This window comes from Coffea arabica, chromosome 11e, assembly GCF_036785885.1.
Source record: "Coffea arabica cultivar ET-39 chromosome 11e, Coffea Arabica ET-39 HiFi, whole genome shotgun sequence".
NCBI classification, from domain to species: Eukaryota; Viridiplantae; Streptophyta; class Magnoliopsida; order Gentianales; family Rubiaceae; genus Coffea; species Coffea arabica.
The window spans coordinates 40,434,964-40,452,099 of record NC_092331.1 but is presented as its reverse complement, the minus strand read 5'-3'; the positions used below and the strand labels follow the sequence as shown (position 1 = coordinate 40,452,099).

General features: G+C 39.3%; 14 non-coding genes across 14 annotated transcripts; all 14 read left to right on the top strand.

The window, feature by feature from the left end:
• Positions 1 to 667: 667 nt before the first annotated feature.
• Positions 668 to 786, top strand: LOC140032174 (5S ribosomal RNA). The gene has a single exon (XR_011836099.1). It is a non-coding gene; the product is annotated as a 5S ribosomal RNA (ribosomal RNA).
• Positions 787 to 1,911: 1,125 nt separating this feature from the next.
• On the top strand, positions 1,912 to 2,030 carry LOC140028436 (5S ribosomal RNA). The gene has a single exon (XR_011832339.1). It is a non-coding gene; the product is annotated as a 5S ribosomal RNA (ribosomal RNA).
• A 1,125-nt stretch (positions 2,031 to 3,155) lies between these two features.
• On the top strand, positions 3,156 to 3,274 carry LOC140029879 (5S ribosomal RNA). Its single transcript, XR_011833794.1, has one exon. It is a non-coding gene; the product is annotated as a 5S ribosomal RNA (ribosomal RNA).
• A 1,125-nt stretch (positions 3,275 to 4,399) lies between these two features.
• LOC140031563 (5S ribosomal RNA) lies at positions 4,400 to 4,518 on the top strand. The gene has a single exon (XR_011835484.1). It is a non-coding gene; the product is annotated as a 5S ribosomal RNA (ribosomal RNA).
• A 1,135-nt stretch (positions 4,519 to 5,653) lies between these two features.
• LOC140028435 (5S ribosomal RNA) lies at positions 5,654 to 5,772 on the top strand. The gene has a single exon (XR_011832338.1). It is a non-coding gene; the product is annotated as a 5S ribosomal RNA (ribosomal RNA).
• A 1,125-nt stretch (positions 5,773 to 6,897) lies between these two features.
• On the top strand, positions 6,898 to 7,016 carry LOC140028434 (5S ribosomal RNA). Its single transcript, XR_011832337.1, has one exon. It is a non-coding gene; the product is annotated as a 5S ribosomal RNA (ribosomal RNA).
• Positions 7,017 to 8,141: 1,125 nt separating this feature from the next.
• LOC140032173 (5S ribosomal RNA) lies at positions 8,142 to 8,260 on the top strand. The gene has a single exon (XR_011836098.1). It is a non-coding gene; the product is annotated as a 5S ribosomal RNA (ribosomal RNA).
• A 1,125-nt stretch (positions 8,261 to 9,385) lies between these two features.
• On the top strand, positions 9,386 to 9,504 carry LOC140028433 (5S ribosomal RNA). The gene has a single exon (XR_011832336.1). It is a non-coding gene; the product is annotated as a 5S ribosomal RNA (ribosomal RNA).
• Positions 9,505 to 10,629: 1,125 nt separating this feature from the next.
• On the top strand, positions 10,630 to 10,748 carry LOC140029878 (5S ribosomal RNA). The gene has a single exon (XR_011833793.1). It is a non-coding gene; the product is annotated as a 5S ribosomal RNA (ribosomal RNA).
• A 1,126-nt stretch (positions 10,749 to 11,874) lies between these two features.
• Positions 11,875 to 11,993, top strand: LOC140028432 (5S ribosomal RNA). Its single transcript, XR_011832335.1, has one exon. It is a non-coding gene; the product is annotated as a 5S ribosomal RNA (ribosomal RNA).
• A 1,125-nt stretch (positions 11,994 to 13,118) lies between these two features.
• LOC140028617 (5S ribosomal RNA) lies at positions 13,119 to 13,237 on the top strand. The gene has a single exon (XR_011832520.1). It is a non-coding gene; the product is annotated as a 5S ribosomal RNA (ribosomal RNA).
• A 1,135-nt stretch (positions 13,238 to 14,372) lies between these two features.
• Positions 14,373 to 14,491, top strand: LOC140028431 (5S ribosomal RNA). The gene has a single exon (XR_011832334.1). It is a non-coding gene; the product is annotated as a 5S ribosomal RNA (ribosomal RNA).
• Positions 14,492 to 15,616: 1,125 nt separating this feature from the next.
• Positions 15,617 to 15,735, top strand: LOC140028430 (5S ribosomal RNA). The gene has a single exon (XR_011832333.1). It is a non-coding gene; the product is annotated as a 5S ribosomal RNA (ribosomal RNA).
• Positions 15,736 to 16,861: 1,126 nt separating this feature from the next.
• Positions 16,862 to 16,983, top strand: LOC140031670 (5S ribosomal RNA). The gene has a single exon (XR_011835593.1). It is a non-coding gene; the product is annotated as a 5S ribosomal RNA (ribosomal RNA).
• Positions 16,984 to 17,136: the final 153 nt, after the last annotated feature.

The window sequence follows — 17,136 nt, the reverse complement described above, 5'->3', positions numbered from 1 at the left end:
TTACTTAATCCTAAACGAATTTATTTAATTTGTGTGAAGTTGAAATTATTATACTTGGACAAATAATATGTTATATTATTTTTCACTTTTGTATTGTTTTAATTTATTTTATATTTTGCTTGGGATAAAACACTTTTACGGTGTTTAATTTATTTTAGATTTGATTTGGAATCATTTATTTAAATTTTTATTACTTGATTATGTAATTAGTTTTGTGAGAAATTGATTTTATCAGAAATTACAGTGATAAATTAATAAATTAAAATTAAGTTTCGGGTCATTTCGGGTCGACCCGCCGCCCCGTAAACCTGAAATTTTCGGGTTCGGGTCAGCATACCTGACCCGTCACGGGTTGGCGGGTCGGGGTTCGGGTCAACAGATTTTCTGGCGGGTCTGTTGACCCGAACCCGACCCGCCAACCTGATTTGGACCCGAATTGCCACCCCTAACTGCAAGCGTGAAGGATTGATTTCATGATAATTTAGAGTTGCGGGATGAGGGAAAAAAACAGGGTGCAAATCAATAACAAAAAAAAATATAAAGTAAATAAATAAAAGGATAAGAGGAAAATGCTTGAATTGACGCTTAAAATGAATTTCGGTCTAGAAAAGCCACACTGCTTCGCAGGACGGGGTAGTTTAAAAGAATAAAGCGAAAGGAACATGGCGGGTTAGATCATACCAGCACTAATGCACCGGATCCCATCAGAACTCCGAAGTTAAGCGTGCTTGGGCGAGAGTAGTACTAGGATGGGTGACCCCCTGGGAAGTCCTCGTGTTGCACCCCTCTCTTTTTTGTTTCGAAATCTAAATTTCCTATTCGTTCTTTATCCTGTAGTAATTTAGCTCCGTCGGAACGATTGCTTAATATTTTGCTTCTTGTCGAAGCGTGAAGGAGGATCTGAAGGCGCGAGACAAATCAGGAACGGTACGGCTCGATCAAAGCCCGGATCGTCGCTCAAATTTGTCGGCGCAAATGTATCACCGCAACTAGGGGTGGCAATTTTCGACACGACCTGAAAACACGACACGAACCTAACACGAAATTAATGGGTTTGGGTTGAGGTTTCGGGAATTCGGGTCAGAATCGGGTTGGACCCGATGAACCCGAAAAGAAAACCGGTCGATTTCGGGTCAACCCGTGGTGACCTGATATGACCCGTTTACGAATTAAAAATAATTTAATAAACATAAAAATAATTTTATCTAACTAAACTAAGTTATTCTTTTTTTCAAAGGCATTAATTACTTAATCCTAAACGAATTTATTTAATTTGTGTGAAGTTGAAATTATTATACTTGGACAAATAATATATTATATTATTTTTCACTTTTGTATTGTTTTAATTTATTTTATATTTTGCTTGGGATAAAACACTTTTACGGTGTTTAATTTATTTTAGATTTGATTTGGAATCATTTATTTAAATTTTTATTACTTGATTATGTAATTAGTTTTGTGAGAAATTGATTTTATTAGAAATTACAGTGATAAATTAATAAATTAAAATTAAGTTTCGGGTCATTTCGGGTCGACCCGCCGCCCCGTAAACCTGAAATTTTCGGGTTCGGGTCAGCATACCTGACCCGTCACGGGTTGGCGGGTCGGGGTTCGGGTCAACAGATTTTCTGGCGGGTCTGTTGACCCGAACCCGACCCGCCAACCTGATTTGGACCCGAATTGCCACCCCTAACTGCAAGCGTGAAGGATTGATTTCATGATAATTTAGAGTTGCGGGATGAGGGAAAAAAACAGGGTGCAAATCAATAACAAAAAAAAATATAAAGTAAATAAATAAAAGGATAAGAGGAAAATGCTTGAATTGACGCTTAAAATGAATTTCGGTCTAGAAAAGCCACACTGCTTCGCAGGACGGGGTAGTTTAAAAGAATAAAGCGAAAGGAACATGGCGGGTGCGATCATACCAGCACTAATGCACCGGATCCCATCAGAACTCCGAAGTTAAGCGTGCTTGGGCGAGAGTAGTACTAGGATGGGTGACCCCCTGGGAAGTCCTCGTGTTGCACCCCTCTCTTTTTTGTTTCGAAATCCAAATTTCCTATTCGTTCTTTATCCTGTAGTAATTTAGCTCCGTCGGAACGATTGCTTAATAGTTTGCTTCTTGTCGAAGCGTGAAGGAGGATCTGAAGGCGCGAGACAAATCAGGAACGGTACGGCTCGATCAAAGCCCGGATCGTCGCTCAAATTTGTCGGCGCAAATGTATCACCGCAACTAGGGGTGGCAATTTTCGACACGACCTGAAAACACGACACGAACCTAACACGAAATTAATGGGTTTGGGTTGAGGTTTCGGGAATTCGGGTCAGAATCGGGTTGGACCCGATGAACCCGAAAAGAAAACCGGTCGATTTCGGGTCAACCCGTGGTGACCTGATATGACCCGTTTACGAATTAAAAATAATTTAATAAACATAAAAATAATTTTATCTAACTAAACTAAGTTATTCTTTTTTTCAAAGGCATTAATTACTTAATCCTAAACGAATTTATTTAATTTGTGTGAAGTTGAAATTATTATACTTGGACAAATAATATATTATATTATTTTTCACTTTTGTATTGTTTTAATTTATTTTATATTTTGCTTGGGATAAAACACTTTTACGGTGTTTAATTTATTTTAGATTTGATTTGGAATCATTTATTTAAATTTTTATTACTTGATTATGTAATTAGTTTTGTGAGAAATTGATTTTATCAGAAATTACAGTGATAAATTAATAAATTAAAATTAAGTTTCGGGTCATTTCGGTTCGACCCGCCGCCCCGTAAACCTGAAATTTTCGGGTTCGGGTCAGCATACCTGACCCGTCACGGGTTGGCGGGTCGGGGTTCGGGTCAACAGATTTTCTGGCGGGTCTGTTGACCCGAACCCGACCCGCCAACCTGATTTGGACCCGAATTGCCACCCCTAACTGCAAGCGTGAAGGATTGATTTCATGATAATTTAGAGTTGCGGGATGAGGGAAAAAAACAGGGTGCAAATCAATAACAAAAAAAAATATAAAGTAAATAAATAAAAGGATAAGAGGAAAATGCTTGAATTGACGCTTAAAATGAATTTCGGTCTAGAAAAGCCACACTGCTTCGCAGGACGGGGTAGTTTAAAAGAATAAAGCGAAAGGAACATGGCGGGTGCGATCATACCAGCACTAATGCACCGGATCCCATCAGAACTCCGAAGTTAAGCGTGCTTGGGCGAGAGTAGTACTAGGATGGGTGACCCCTTGGGAAGTCCTCGTGTTGCACCCCTCTCTTTTTTGTTTCGAAATCCAAATTTCCTATTCGTTCTTTATCCTGTAGTAATTTAGCTCCGTCGGAACGATTGCTTAATATTTTGCTTCTTGTCGAAGCGTGAAGGAGGATCTGAAGGCGCGAGACAAATCAGGAACGGTACGGCTCGATCAAAGCCCGGATCGTCGCTCAAATTTGTCGGCGCAAATGTATCACCGCAACTAGGGGTGGCAATTTTCGACACGACCTGAAAACACGACACGAACCTAACACGAAATTAATGGGTTTGGGTTGAGGTTTCGGGAATTCGGGTCAGAATCGGGTTGGACCCGATGAACCCGAAAAGAAAACCGGTCGATTTCGGGTCAACCCGTGGTGACCTGATATGACCCGTTTACGAATTAAAAATAATTTAATAAACATAAAAATAATTTTATCTAACTAAACTAAGTTATTCTTTTTTTCAAAGGCATTAATTACTTAATCCTAAACGAATTTATTTAATTTGTGTGAAGTTGAAATTATTATACTTGGACAAATAATATATTATATTATTTTTCACTTTTGTATTGTTTTAATTTATTTTATATTTTGCTTGGGATAAAACACTTTTACGGTGTTTAATTTATTTTAGATTTGATTTGGAATCATTTATTTAAATTTTTATTACTTGATTATGTAATTAGTTTTGTGAGAAATTGATTTTATCAGAAATTACAGTGATAAATTAATAAATTAAAATTAAGTTTCGGGTCATTTCGGGTCGACCCGCCGCCCCGTAAACCTGAAATTTTCGGGTTCGGGTCAGCATACCTGACCCGTCACGGGTTGGCGGGTCGGGGTTCGGGTCAACAGATTTTCTGGCGGGTCTGTTGACCCGAACCCGACCCGCCAACCTGATTTGGACCCGAATTGCCACCCCTAACTGCAAGCGTGAAGGATTGATTTCATGATAATTTAGAGTTGCGGGATGAGGGAAAAAAACAGGGTGCAAATCAATAACAAAAAAAAATATAAAGTAAATAAATAAAAGGATAAGAGGAAAATGCTTGAATTGACGCTTAAAATGAATTTCGGTCTAGAAAAGCCACACTGCTTCGCAGGACGGGGTAGTTTAAAAGAATAAAGCGAAAGGAACATGGCGGGTGCGATCATACCAGCACTAATGCACCGGATCCCATCAGAACTCCGAAATTAAGCGTGCTTGGGCGAGAGTAGTACTAGGATGGGTAACCCCTTGGGAAGTCCTCGTGTTGCACCCCTCTCTTTTTTGTTTCGAAATCCAAATTTCCTATTCGTTCTTTATCCTGTAGTAATTTAGCTCCGTCGGAACGATTGCTTAATATTTTGCTTCTTGTCGAAGCGTGAAGGAGGATCTGAAGGCGCGAGACAAATCAGGAACGGTACGGCTCGATCAAAGCCCGGATCGTCGCTCAAATTTGTCGGCGCAAATGTATCACCGCAACTAGGGGTGGCAATTTTCGACACGACCTGAAAACACGACACGAACCTAACACGAAATTAATGGGTTTGGGTTGAGGTTTCGGGAATTCGGGTCAGAATCGGGTTGGACCCGATGAACCCGAAAAGAAAACCGGTCGATTTCGGGTCAACCCGTGGTGACCTGATATGACCCGATATGACCCGTTTACGAATTAAAAATAATTTAATAAACATAAAAATAATTTTATCTAACTAAACTAAGTTATTCTTTTTTTCAAAGGCATTAATTACTTAATCCTAAACGAATTTATTTAATTTGTGTGAAGTTGAAATTATTATACTTGGACAAATAATATATTATATTATTTTTCACTTTTGTATTGTTTTAATTTATTTTATATTTTGCTTGGGATAAAACACTTTTACGGTGTTTAATTTATTTTAGATTTGATTTGGAATCATTTATTTAAATTTTTATTACTTGATTATGTAATTAGTTTTGTGAGAAATTGATTTTATCAGAAATTACAGTGATAAATTAATAAATTAAAATTAAGTTTCGGGTCATTTCGGGTCGACCCGCCGCCCCGTAAACCTGAAATTTTCGGGTTCGGGTCAGCATACCTGACCCGTCACGGGTTGGCGGGTCGGGGTTCGGGTCAACAGATTTTCTGGCGGGTCTGTTGACCCGAACCCGACCCGCCAACCTGATTTGGACCCGAATTGCCACCCCTAACTGCAAGCGTGAAGGATTGATTTCATGATAATTTAGAGTTGCGGGATGAGGGAAAAAAACAGGGTGCAAATCAATAACAAAAAAAAATATAAAGTAAATAAATAAAAGGATAAGAGGAAAATGCTTGAATTGACGCTTAAAATGAATTTCGGTCTAGAAAAGCCACACTGCTTCGCAGGACGGGGTAGTTTAAAAGAATAAAGCGAAAGGAACATGGCGGGTGCGATCATACCAGCACTAATGCACCGGATCCCATCAGAACTCCGAAGTTAAGCGTGCTTGGGCGAGAGTAGTACTAGGATGGGTGACCCCCTGGGAAGTCCTCGTGTTGCACCCCTCTCTTTTTTGTTTCGAAATCCAAATTTCCTATTCGTTCTTTATCCTGTAGTAATTTAGCTCCGTCGGAACGATTGCTTAATATTTTGCTTCTTGTCGAAGCGTGAAGGAGGATCTGAAGGCGCGAGACAAATCAGGAACGGTACGGCTCGATCAAAGCCCGGATCGTCGCTCAAATTTGTCGGCGCAAATGTATCACCGCAACTAGGGGTGGCAATTTTCGACACGACCTGAAAACACGACACGAACCTAACACGAAATTAATGGGTTTGGGTTGAGGTTTCGGGAATTCGGGTCAGAATCGGGTTGGACCCGATGAACCCGAAAAGAAAACCGGTCGATTTCGGGTCAACCCGTGGTGACCTGATATGACCCGTTTACGAATTAAAAATAATTTAATAAACATAAAAATAATTTTATCTAACTAAACTAAGTTATTCTTTTTTTCAAAGGCATTAATTACTTAATCCTAAACGAATTTATTTAATTTGTGTGAAGTTGAAATTATTATACTTGGACAAATAATATGTTATATTATTTTTCACTTTTGTATTGTTTTAATTTATTTTATATTTTGCTTGGGATAAAACACTTTTACGGTGTTTAATTTATTTTAGATTTGATTTGGAATCATTTATTTAAATTTTTATTACTTGATTATGTAATTAGTTTTGTGAGAAATTGATTTTATCAGAAATTACAGTGATAAATTAATAAATTAAAATTAAGTTTCGGGTCATTTCGGGTCGACCCGCCGCCCCGTAAACCTGAAATTTTCGGGTTCGGGTCAGCATACCTGACCCGTCACGGGTTGGCGGGTCGGGGTTCGGGTCAACAGATTTTCTGGCGGGTCTGTTGACCCGAACCCGACCCGCCAACCTGATTTGGACCCGAATTGCCACCCCTAACTGCAAGCGTGAAGGATTGATTTCATGATAATTTAGAGTTGAGGGATGAGGGAAAAAAACAGGGTGCAAATCAATAACAAAAAAAAATATAAAGTAAATAAATAAAAGGATAAGAGGAAAATGCTTGAATTGACGCTTAAAATGAATTTCGGTCTAGAAAAGCCACACTGCTTCGCAGGACGGGGTAGTTTAAAAGAATAAAGCGAAAGGAACATGGCGGGTGCGATCATACCAGCACTAATGCACCGGATCCCATCAGAACTCCGAAGTTAAGCGTGCTTGGGCGAGAGTAGTACTAGGATGGGTGACCCCCTGGGAAGTCCTCGTGTTGCACCCCTCTCTTTTTTGTTTCGAAATCCAAATTTCCTATTCGTTCTTTATCCTGTAGTAATTTAGCTCCGTCGGAACGATTGCTTAATAGTTTGCTTCTTGTCGAAGCGTGAAGGAGGATCTGAAGGCGCGAGACAAATCAGGAACGGTACGGCTCGATCAAAGCCCGGATCGTCGCTCAAATTTGTCGGCGCAAATGTATCACCGCAACTAGGGGTGGCAATTTTCGACACGACCTGAAAACACGACACGAACCTAACACGAAATTAATGGGTTTGGGTTGAGGTTTCGGGAATTCGGGTCAGAATCGGGTTGGACCCGATGAACCCGAAAAGAAAACCGGTCGATTTCGGGTCAACCCGTGGTGACCTGATATGACCCGTTTACGAATTAAAAATAATTTAATAAACATAAAAATAATTTTATCTAACTAAACTAAGTTATTCTTTTTTTCAAAGGCATTAATTACTTAATCCTAAACGAATTTATTTAATTTGTGTGAAGTTGAAATTATTATACTTGGACAAATAATATGTTATATTATTTTTCACTTTTGTATTGTTTTAATTTATTTTATATTTTGCTTGGGATAAAACACTTTTACGGTGTTTAATTTATTTTAGATTTGATTTGGAATCATTTATTTAAATTTTTATTACTTGATTATGTAATTAGTTTTGTGAGAAATTGATTTTATCAGAAATTACAGTGATAAATTAATAAATTAAAATTAAGTTTCGGGTCATTTCGGGTCGACCCGCCGCCCCGTAAACCTGAAATTTTCGGGTTCGGGTCAGCATACCTGACCCGTCACGGGTTGGCGGGTCGGGGTTCGGGTCAACAGATTTTCTGGCGGGTCTGTTGACCCGAACCCGACCCGCCAACCTGATTTGGACCCGAATTGCCACCCCTAACTGCAAGCGTGAAGGATTGATTTCATGATAATTTAGAGTTGCGGGATGAGGGAAAAAAACAGGGTGCAAATCAATAACAAAAAAAAATATAAAGTAAATAAATAAAAGGATAAGAGGAAAATGCTTGAATTGACGCTTAAAATGAATTTCGGTCTAGAAAAGCCACACTGCTTCGCAGGACGGGGTAGTTTAAAAGAATAAAGCGAAAGGAACATGGCGGGTTAGATCATACCAGCACTAATGCACCGGATCCCATCAGAACTCCGAAGTTAAGCGTGCTTGGGCGAGAGTAGTACTAGGATGGGTGACCCCCTGGGAAGTCCTCGTGTTGCACCCCTCTCTTTTTTGTTTCGAAATCTAAATTTCCTATTCGTTCTTTATCCTGTAGTAATTTAGCTCCGTCGGAACGATTGCTTAATATTTTGCTTCTTGTCGAAGCGTGAAGGAGGATCTGAAGGCGCGAGACAAATCAGGAACGGTACGGCTCGATCAAAGCCCGGATCGTCGCTCAAATTTGTCGGCGCAAATGTATCACCGCAACTAGGGGTGGCAATTTTCGACACGACCTGAAAACACGACACGAACCTAACACGAAATTAATGGGTTTGGGTTGAGGTTTCGGGAATTCGGGTCAGAATCGGGTTGGACCCGATGAACCCGAAAAGAAAACCGGTCGATTTCGGGTCAACCCGTGGTGACCTGATATGACCCGTTTACGAATTAAAAATAATTTAATAAACATAAAAATAATTTTATCTAACTAAACTAAGTTATTCTTTTTTTCAAAGGCATTAATTACTTAATCCTAAACGAATTTATTTAATTTGTGTGAAGTTGAAATTATTATACTTGGACAAATAATATATTATATTATTTTTCACTTTTGTATTGTTTTAATTTATTTTATATTTTGCTTGGGATAAAACACTTTTACGGTGTTTAATTTATTTTAGATTTGATTTGGAATCATTTATTTAAATTTTTATTACTTGATTATGTAATTAGTTTTGTGAGAAATTGATTTTATTAGAAATTACAGTGATAAATTAATAAATTAAAATTAAGTTTCGGGTCATTTCGGGTCGACCCGCCGCCCCGTAAACCTGAAATTTTCGGGTTCGGGTCAGCATACCTGACCCGTCACGGGTTGGCGGGTCGGGGTTCGGGTCAACAGATTTTCTGGCGGGTCTGTTGACCCGAACCCGACCCGCCAACCTGATTTGGACCCGAATTGCCACCCCTAACTGCAAGCGTGAAGGATTGATTTCATGATAATTTAGAGTTGCGGGATGAGGGAAAAAAACAGGGTGCAAATCAATAACAAAAAAAAATATAAAGTAAATAAATAAAAGGATAAGAGGAAAATGCTTGAATTGACGCTTAAAATGAATTTCGGTCTAGAAAAGCCACACTGCTTCGCAGGACGGGGTAGTTTAAAAGAATAAAGCGAAAGGAACATGGCGGGTGCGATCATACCAGCACTAATGCACCGGATCCCATCAGAACTCCGAAGTTAAGCGTGCTTGGGCGAGAGTAGTACTAGGATGGGTGACCCCCTGGGAAGTCCTCGTGTTGCACCCCTCTCTTTTTTGTTTCGAAATCCAAATTTCCTATTCGTTCTTTATCCTGTAGTAATTTAGCTCCGTCGGAACGATTGCTTAATAGTTTGCTTCTTGTCGAAGCGTGAAGGAGGATCTGAAGGCGCGAGACAAATCAGGAACGGTACGGCTCGATCAAAGCCCGGATCGTCGCTCAAATTTGTCGGCGCAAATGTATCACCGCAACTAGGGGTGGCAATTTTCGACACGACCTGAAAACACGACACGAACCTAACACGAAATTAATGGGTTTGGGTTGAGGTTTCGGGAATTCGGGTCAGAATCGGGTTGGACCCGATGAACCCGAAAAGAAAACCGGTCGATTTCGGGTCAACCCGTGGTGACCTGATATGACCCGTTTACGAATTAAAAATAATTTAATAAACATAAAAATAATTTTATCTAACTAAACTAAGTTATTCTTTTTTTCAAAGGCATTAATTACTTAATCCTAAACGAATTTATTTAATTTGTGTGAAGTTGAAATTATTATACTTGGACAAATAATATATTATATTATTTTTCACTTTTGTATTGTTTTAATTTATTTTATATTTTGCTTGGGATAAAACACTTTTACGGTGTTTAATTTATTTTAGATTTGATTTGGAATCATTTATTTAAATTTTTATTACTTGATTATGTAATTAGTTTTGTGAGAAATTGATTTTATCAGAAATTACAGTGATAAATTAATAAATTAAAATTAAGTTTCGGGTCATTTCGGTTCGACCCGCCGCCCCGTAAACCTGAAATTTTCGGGTTCGGGTCAGCATACCTGACCCGTCACGGGTTGGCGGGTCGGGGTTCGGGTCAACAGATTTTCTGGCGGGTCTGTTGACCCGAACCCGACCCGCCAACCTGATTTGGACCCGAATTGCCACCCCTAACTGCAAGCGTGAAGGATTGATTTCATGATAATTTAGAGTTGCGGGATGAGGGAAAAAAACAGGGTGCAAATCAATAACAAAAAAAAATATAAAGTAAATAAATAAAAGGATAAGAGGAAAATGCTTGAATTGACGCTTAAAATGAATTTCGGTCTAGAAAAGCCACACTGCTTCGCAGGACGGGGTAGTTTAAAAGAATAAAGCGAAAGGAACATGGCGGGTGCGATCATACCAGCACTAATGCACCGGATCCCATCAGAACTCCGAAGTTAAGCGTGCTTGGGCGAGAGTAGTACTAGGATGGGTGACCCCTTGGGAAGTCCTCGTGTTGCACCCCTCTCTTTTTTGTTTCGAAATCCAAATTTCCTATTCGTTCTTTATCCTGTAGTAATTTAGCTCCGTCGGAACGATTGCTTAATATTTTGCTTCTTGTCGAAGCGTGAAGGAGGATCTGAAGGCGCGAGACAAATCAGGAACGGTACGGCTCGATCAAAGCCCGGATCGTCGCTCAAATTTGTCGGCGCAAATGTATCACCGCAACTAGGGGTGGCAATTTTCGACACGACCTGAAAACACGACACGAACCTAACACGAAATTAATGGGTTTGGGTTGAGGTTTCGGGAATTCGGGTCAGAATCGGGTTGGACCCGATGAACCCGAAAAGAAAACCGGTCGATTTCGGGTCAACCCGTGGTGACCTGATATGACCCGTTTACGAATTAAAAATAATTTAATAAACATAAAAATAATTTTATCTAACTAAACTAAGTTATTCTTTTTTTCAAAGGCATTAATTACTTAATCCTAAACGAATTTATTTAATTTGTGTGAAGTTGAAATTATTATACTTGGACAAATAATATATTATATTATTTTTCACTTTTGTATTGTTTTAATTTATTTTATATTTTGCTTGGGATAAAACACTTTTACGGTGTTTAATTTATTTTAGATTTGATTTGGAATCATTTATTTAAATTTTTATTACTTGATTATGTAATTAGTTTTGTGAGAAATTGATTTTATTAGAAATTACAGTGATAAATTAATAAATTAAAATTAAGTTTCGGGTCATTTCGGGTCGACCCGCCGCCCCGTAAACCTGAAATTTTCGGGTTCGGGTCAGCATACCTGACCCGTCACGGGTTGGCGGGTCGGGGTTCGGGTCAACAGATTTTCTGGCGGGTCTGTTGACACCGAACCCGACCCGCCAACCTGATTTGGACCCGAATTGCCACCCCTAACTGCAAGCGTGAAGGATTGATTTCATGATAATTTAGAGTTGCGGGATGAGGGAAAAAAACAGGGTGCAAATCAATAACAAAAAAAAATATAAAGTAAATAAATAAAAGGATAAGAGGAAAATGCTTGAATTGACGCTTAAAATGAATTTCGGTCTAGAAAAGCCACACTGCTTCGCAGGACGGGGTAGTTTAAAAGAATAAAGCGAAAGGAACATGGCGGGTGCGATCATACCAGCACTAATGCACCGGATCCCATCAGAACTCCGAAGTTAAGCGTGCTTGGGCGAGAGTAGTACTAGGATGGGTGACCCCCTGGGAAGTCCTCGTGTTGCACCCCTCTCTTTTTTTTTTCGAAATCCAAATTTTCTATTCGTTCTTTATCCTGTAGTAATTTAGCTCCGTCGGAACGATTGCTTAATAGTTTGCTTCTTGTCGAAGCGTGAAGGAGGATCTGAAGGCGCGAGACAAATCAGGAACGGTACGGCTCGATCAAAGCCCGGATCGTCGCTCAAATTTGTCGGCGCAAATGTATCACCGCAACTAGGGGTGGCAATTTTCGACACGACCTGAAAACACGACACGAACCTAACACGAAATTAATGGGTTTGGGTTGAGGTTTCGGGAATTCGGATCAGAATCGGGTTGGACCCGATGAACCCGAAAAGAAAACCGGTCGATTTCGGGTCAACCCGTGGTGACCTGATATGACCCGTTTACGAATTAAAAATAATTTAATAAACATAAAAATAATTTTATCTAACTAAACTAAGTTATTCTTTTTTTCAAAGGCATTAATTACTTAATCCTAAACGAATTTATTTAATTTGTGTGAAGTTGAAATTATTATACTTGGACAAATAATATATTATATTATTTTTCACTTTTGTATTGTTTTAATTTATTTTATATTTTGCTTGGGATAAAACACTTTTACGGTGTTTAATTTATTTTAGATTTGATTTGGAATCATTTATTTAAATTTTTATTACTTGATTATGTAATTAGTTTTGTGAGAAATTGATTTTATTAGAAATTACAGTGATAAATTAATAAATTAAAATTAAGTTTCGGGTCATTTCGGGTCGACCCGCCGCCCCGTAAACCTGAAATTTTCGGGTTCGGGTCAGCATACCTGACCCGTCACGGGTTGGCGGGTCGGGGTTCGGGTCAACAGATTTTCTGGCGGGTCTGTTGACCCGAACCCGACCCGCCAACCTGATTTGGACCCGAATTGCCACCCCTAACTGCAAGCGTGAAGGATTGATTTCATGATAATTTAGAGTTGCGGGATGAGGGAAAAAAACAGGGTGCAAATCAATAACAAAAAAAAATATAAATTAAATAAATAAAAGGATAAGAGGAAAATGCTTGAATTGACGCTTAAAATGAATTTCGGTCTAGAAAAGCCACACTGCTTCGCAGGACGGGGTAGTTTAAAAGAATAAAGCGAAAGGAACATGGCGGGTGCGATCATACCAGCACTAATGCACCGGATCCCATCAGAACTCCGAAGTTAAGCGTGCTTGGGCGAGAGTAGTACTAGGATGGGTGACCCCCTGGGAAGTCCACGTGTTGCACCCCTCTCTTTTTTGTTTCGAAATCCAAATTTCCTATTCGTTCTTTATCCTGTAGTAATTTAGCTCCGTCGGAACGATTGCTTAATATTTTGCTTCTTGTCGAAGCGTGAAGGAGGATCTGAAGGCGCGAGACAAATCAGGAACGGTACGGCTCGATCAAAGCCCGGATCGTCGCTCAAATTTGTCGGCGCAAATGTATCACCGCAACTAGGGGTGGCAATTTTCGACACGACCTGAAAACACGACACGAACCTAACACGAAATTAATGGGTTTGGGTTGAGGTTTCGGGAATTCGGGTCAGAATCGGGTTGGACCCGATGAACCCGAAAAGAAAACCGGTTGATTTCGGGTCAACCCGTGGTGACCTGATATGACCCGATATGACCCGTTTACGAATTAAAAATAATTTAATAAACATAAAAATAATTTTATCTAACTAAACTAAGTTATTCTTTTTTTCAAAGGCATTAATTACTTAATCCTAAACGAATTTATTTAATTTGTGTGAAGTTGAAATTATTATACTTGGACAAATAATATATTATATTATTTTTCACTTTTGTATTGTTTTAATTTATTTTATATTTTGCTTGGGATAAAACACTTTTACGGTGTTTAATTTATTTTAGATTTGATTTGGAATCATTTATTTAAATTTTTATTACTTGATTATGTAATTAGTTTTGTGAGAAATTGATTTTATCAGAAATTACAGTGATAAATTAATAAATTAAAATTAAGTTTCGGGTCATTTCGGGTCGACCCGCCGCCCCGTAAACCTGAAATTTTCGGGTTCGGGTCAGCATACCTGACCCGTCACGGGTTGGCGGGTCGGGGTTCGGGTCAACAGATTTTCTGGCGGGTCTGTTGACCCGAACCCGACCCGCCAACCTGATTTGGACCCGAATTGCCACCCCTAACTGCAAGCGTGAAGGATTGATTTCATGATAATTTAGAGTTGCGGGATGAGGGAAAAAAACAGGGTGCAAATCAATAACAAAAAAAAATATAAATTAAATAAATAAAAGGATAAGAGGAAAATGCTTGAATTGACGCTTAAAATGAATTTCGGTCTAGAAAAGCCACACTGCTTCGCAGGACGGGGTAGTTTAAAAGAATAAAGCGAAAGGAACATGGCGGGTGCGATCATACCAGCACTAATGCACCGGATCCCATCAGAACTCCGAAGTTAAGCGTGCTTGGGCGAGAGTAGTACTAGGATGGGTGACCCCCTGGGAAGTCCTCGTGTTGCACCCCTCTCTTTTTTGTTTCGAAATCCAAATTTCCTATTCGTTCTTTATCCTGTAGTAATTTAGCTCCGTCGGAACGATTGCTTAATAGTTTGCTTCTTGTCGAAGCGTGAAGGAGGATCTGAAGGCGCGAGACAAATCAGGAACGGTACGGCTCGATCAAAGCCCGGATCGTCGCTCAAATTTGTCGGCGCAAATGTATCACCGCAACTAGGGGTGGCAATTTTCGACACGACCTGAAAACACGACACGAACCTAACACGAAATTAATGGGTTTGGGTTGAGGTTTCGGGAATTCGGGTCAGAATCGGGTTGGACCCGATGAACCCGAAAAGAAAACCGGTCGATTTCGGGTCAACCCGTGGTGACCTGATATGACCCGTTTACGAATTAAAAATAATTTAATAAACATAAAAATAATTTTATCTAACTAAACTAAGTTATTCTTTTTTTCAAAGGCATTAATTACTTAATCCTAAACGAATTTATTTAATTTGTGTGAAGTTGAAATTATTATACTTGGACAAATAATATGTTATATTATTTTTCACTTTTGTATTGTTTTAATTTATTTTATATTTTGCTTGGGATAAAACACTTTTACGGTGTTTAATTTATTTTAGATTTGATTTGGAATCATTTATTTAAATTTTTATTACTTGATTATGTAATTAGTTTTGTGAGAAATTGATTTTATCAGAAATTACAGTGATAAATTAATAAATTAAAATTAAGTTTCGGGTCATTTCGGGTCGACCCGCCGCCCCGTAAACCTGAAATTTTCGGGTTCGGGTCAGCATACCTGACCCGTCACGGGTTGGCGGGTCGGGGTTCGGGTCAACAGATTTTCTGGCGGGTCTGTTGACCCGAACCCGACCCGCCAACCTGATTTGGACCCGAATTGCCACCCCTAACTGCAAGCGTGAAGGATTGATTTCATGATAATTTAGAGTTGAGGGATGAGGGAAAAAAACAGGGTGCAAATCAATAACAAAAAAAAATATAAAGTAAATAAATAAAAGGATAAGAGGAAAATGCTTGAATTGACGCTTAAAATGAATTTCGGTCTAGAAAAGCCACACTGCTTCGCAGGACGGGGTAGTTTAAAAGAATAAAGCGAAAGGAACATGGCGGGTGCGATCATACCAGCACTAATGCACCGGATCCCATCAGAACTCCGAAGTTAAGCGTGCTTGGGCGAGAGTAGTACTAGGATGGGTGACCCCCTGGGAAGTCCTCGTGTTGCACCCCTCTCTTTTTTGTTTCGAAATCCAAATTTCCTATTCGTTCTTTATCCTGTAGTAATTTAGCTCCGTCGGAACGATTGCTTAATAGTTTGCTTCTTGTCGAAGCGTGAAGGAGGATCTGAAGGCGCGAGACAAATCAGGAACGGTACGGCTCGATCAAAGCCCGGATCGTCGCTCAAATTTGTCGGCGCAAATGTATCACCGCAACTAGGGGTGGCAATTTTCGACACGACCTGAAAACACGACACGAACCTAACACGAAATTAATGGGTTTGGGTTGAGGTTTCGGGAATTCGGGTCAGAATCGGGTTGGACCCGAAAAGAAAACCGGTCGATTTCGGGTCAACCCGTGGTGACCTGATATGACCCGATATGACCCGTTTACGAATTAAAAATAATTTAATAAACATAAAAATAATTTTATCTAACTAAACTAAGTTATTCTTTTTTTCAAAGGCATTAATTACTTAATCCTAAACGAATTTATTTAATTTGTGTGAAGTTGAAATTATTATACTTGGACAAATAATATATTATATTATTTTTCACTTTTGTATTGTTTTAATTTATTTTATATTTTGCTTGGGATAAAACACTTTTACGGTGTTTAATTTATTTTAGATTTGATTTGGAATCATTTATTTAAATTTTTATTACTTGATTATGTAATTAGTTTTGTGAGAAATTGATTTTATTAGAAATTACAGTGATAAATTAATAAATTAAAATTAAGTTTCGGGTCATTTCGGGTCGACCCGCCGCCCCGTAAACCTGAAATTTTCGGGTTCGGGTCAGCATACCTGACCCGTCACGGGTTGGCGGGTCGGGGTTCGGGTCAACAGATTTTCTGGCGGGTCTGTTGACCCGAACCCGACCCGCCAACCTGATTTGGACCCGAATTGCCACCCCTAACTGCAAGCGTGAAGGATTGATTTCATGATAATTTAGAGTTGCGGGATGAGGGAAAAAAACAGGGTGCAAATCAATAACAAAAAAAAATATAAATTAAATAAATAAAAGGATAAGAGGAAAATGCTTGAATTGACGCTTAAAATGAATTTCGGTCTAGAAAAGCCACACTGCTTCGCAGGACGGGGTAGTTTAAAAGAATAAAGCGAAAGGAACATGGCGGGTGCGATCATACCAGCACTAATGCACCGGATCCCATCAGAACTCCGAAGTTAAGCGTGCTTGGGCGAGAGTAGTACTAGGATGGGTGACCCCCTGGGAAGGGGTCCACGTGTTGCACTCCTCTCTTTTTTGTTTCGAAATCCAAATTTCCTATTCGTTCTTTATCCTGTAGTAATTTAGCTCCGTCGGAACGATTGCTTAATATTTTGCTTCTTGTCGAAGCGTGAAGGAGGATCTGAAGGCGCGAGACAAATCAGGAACGGTACGGCTCGAT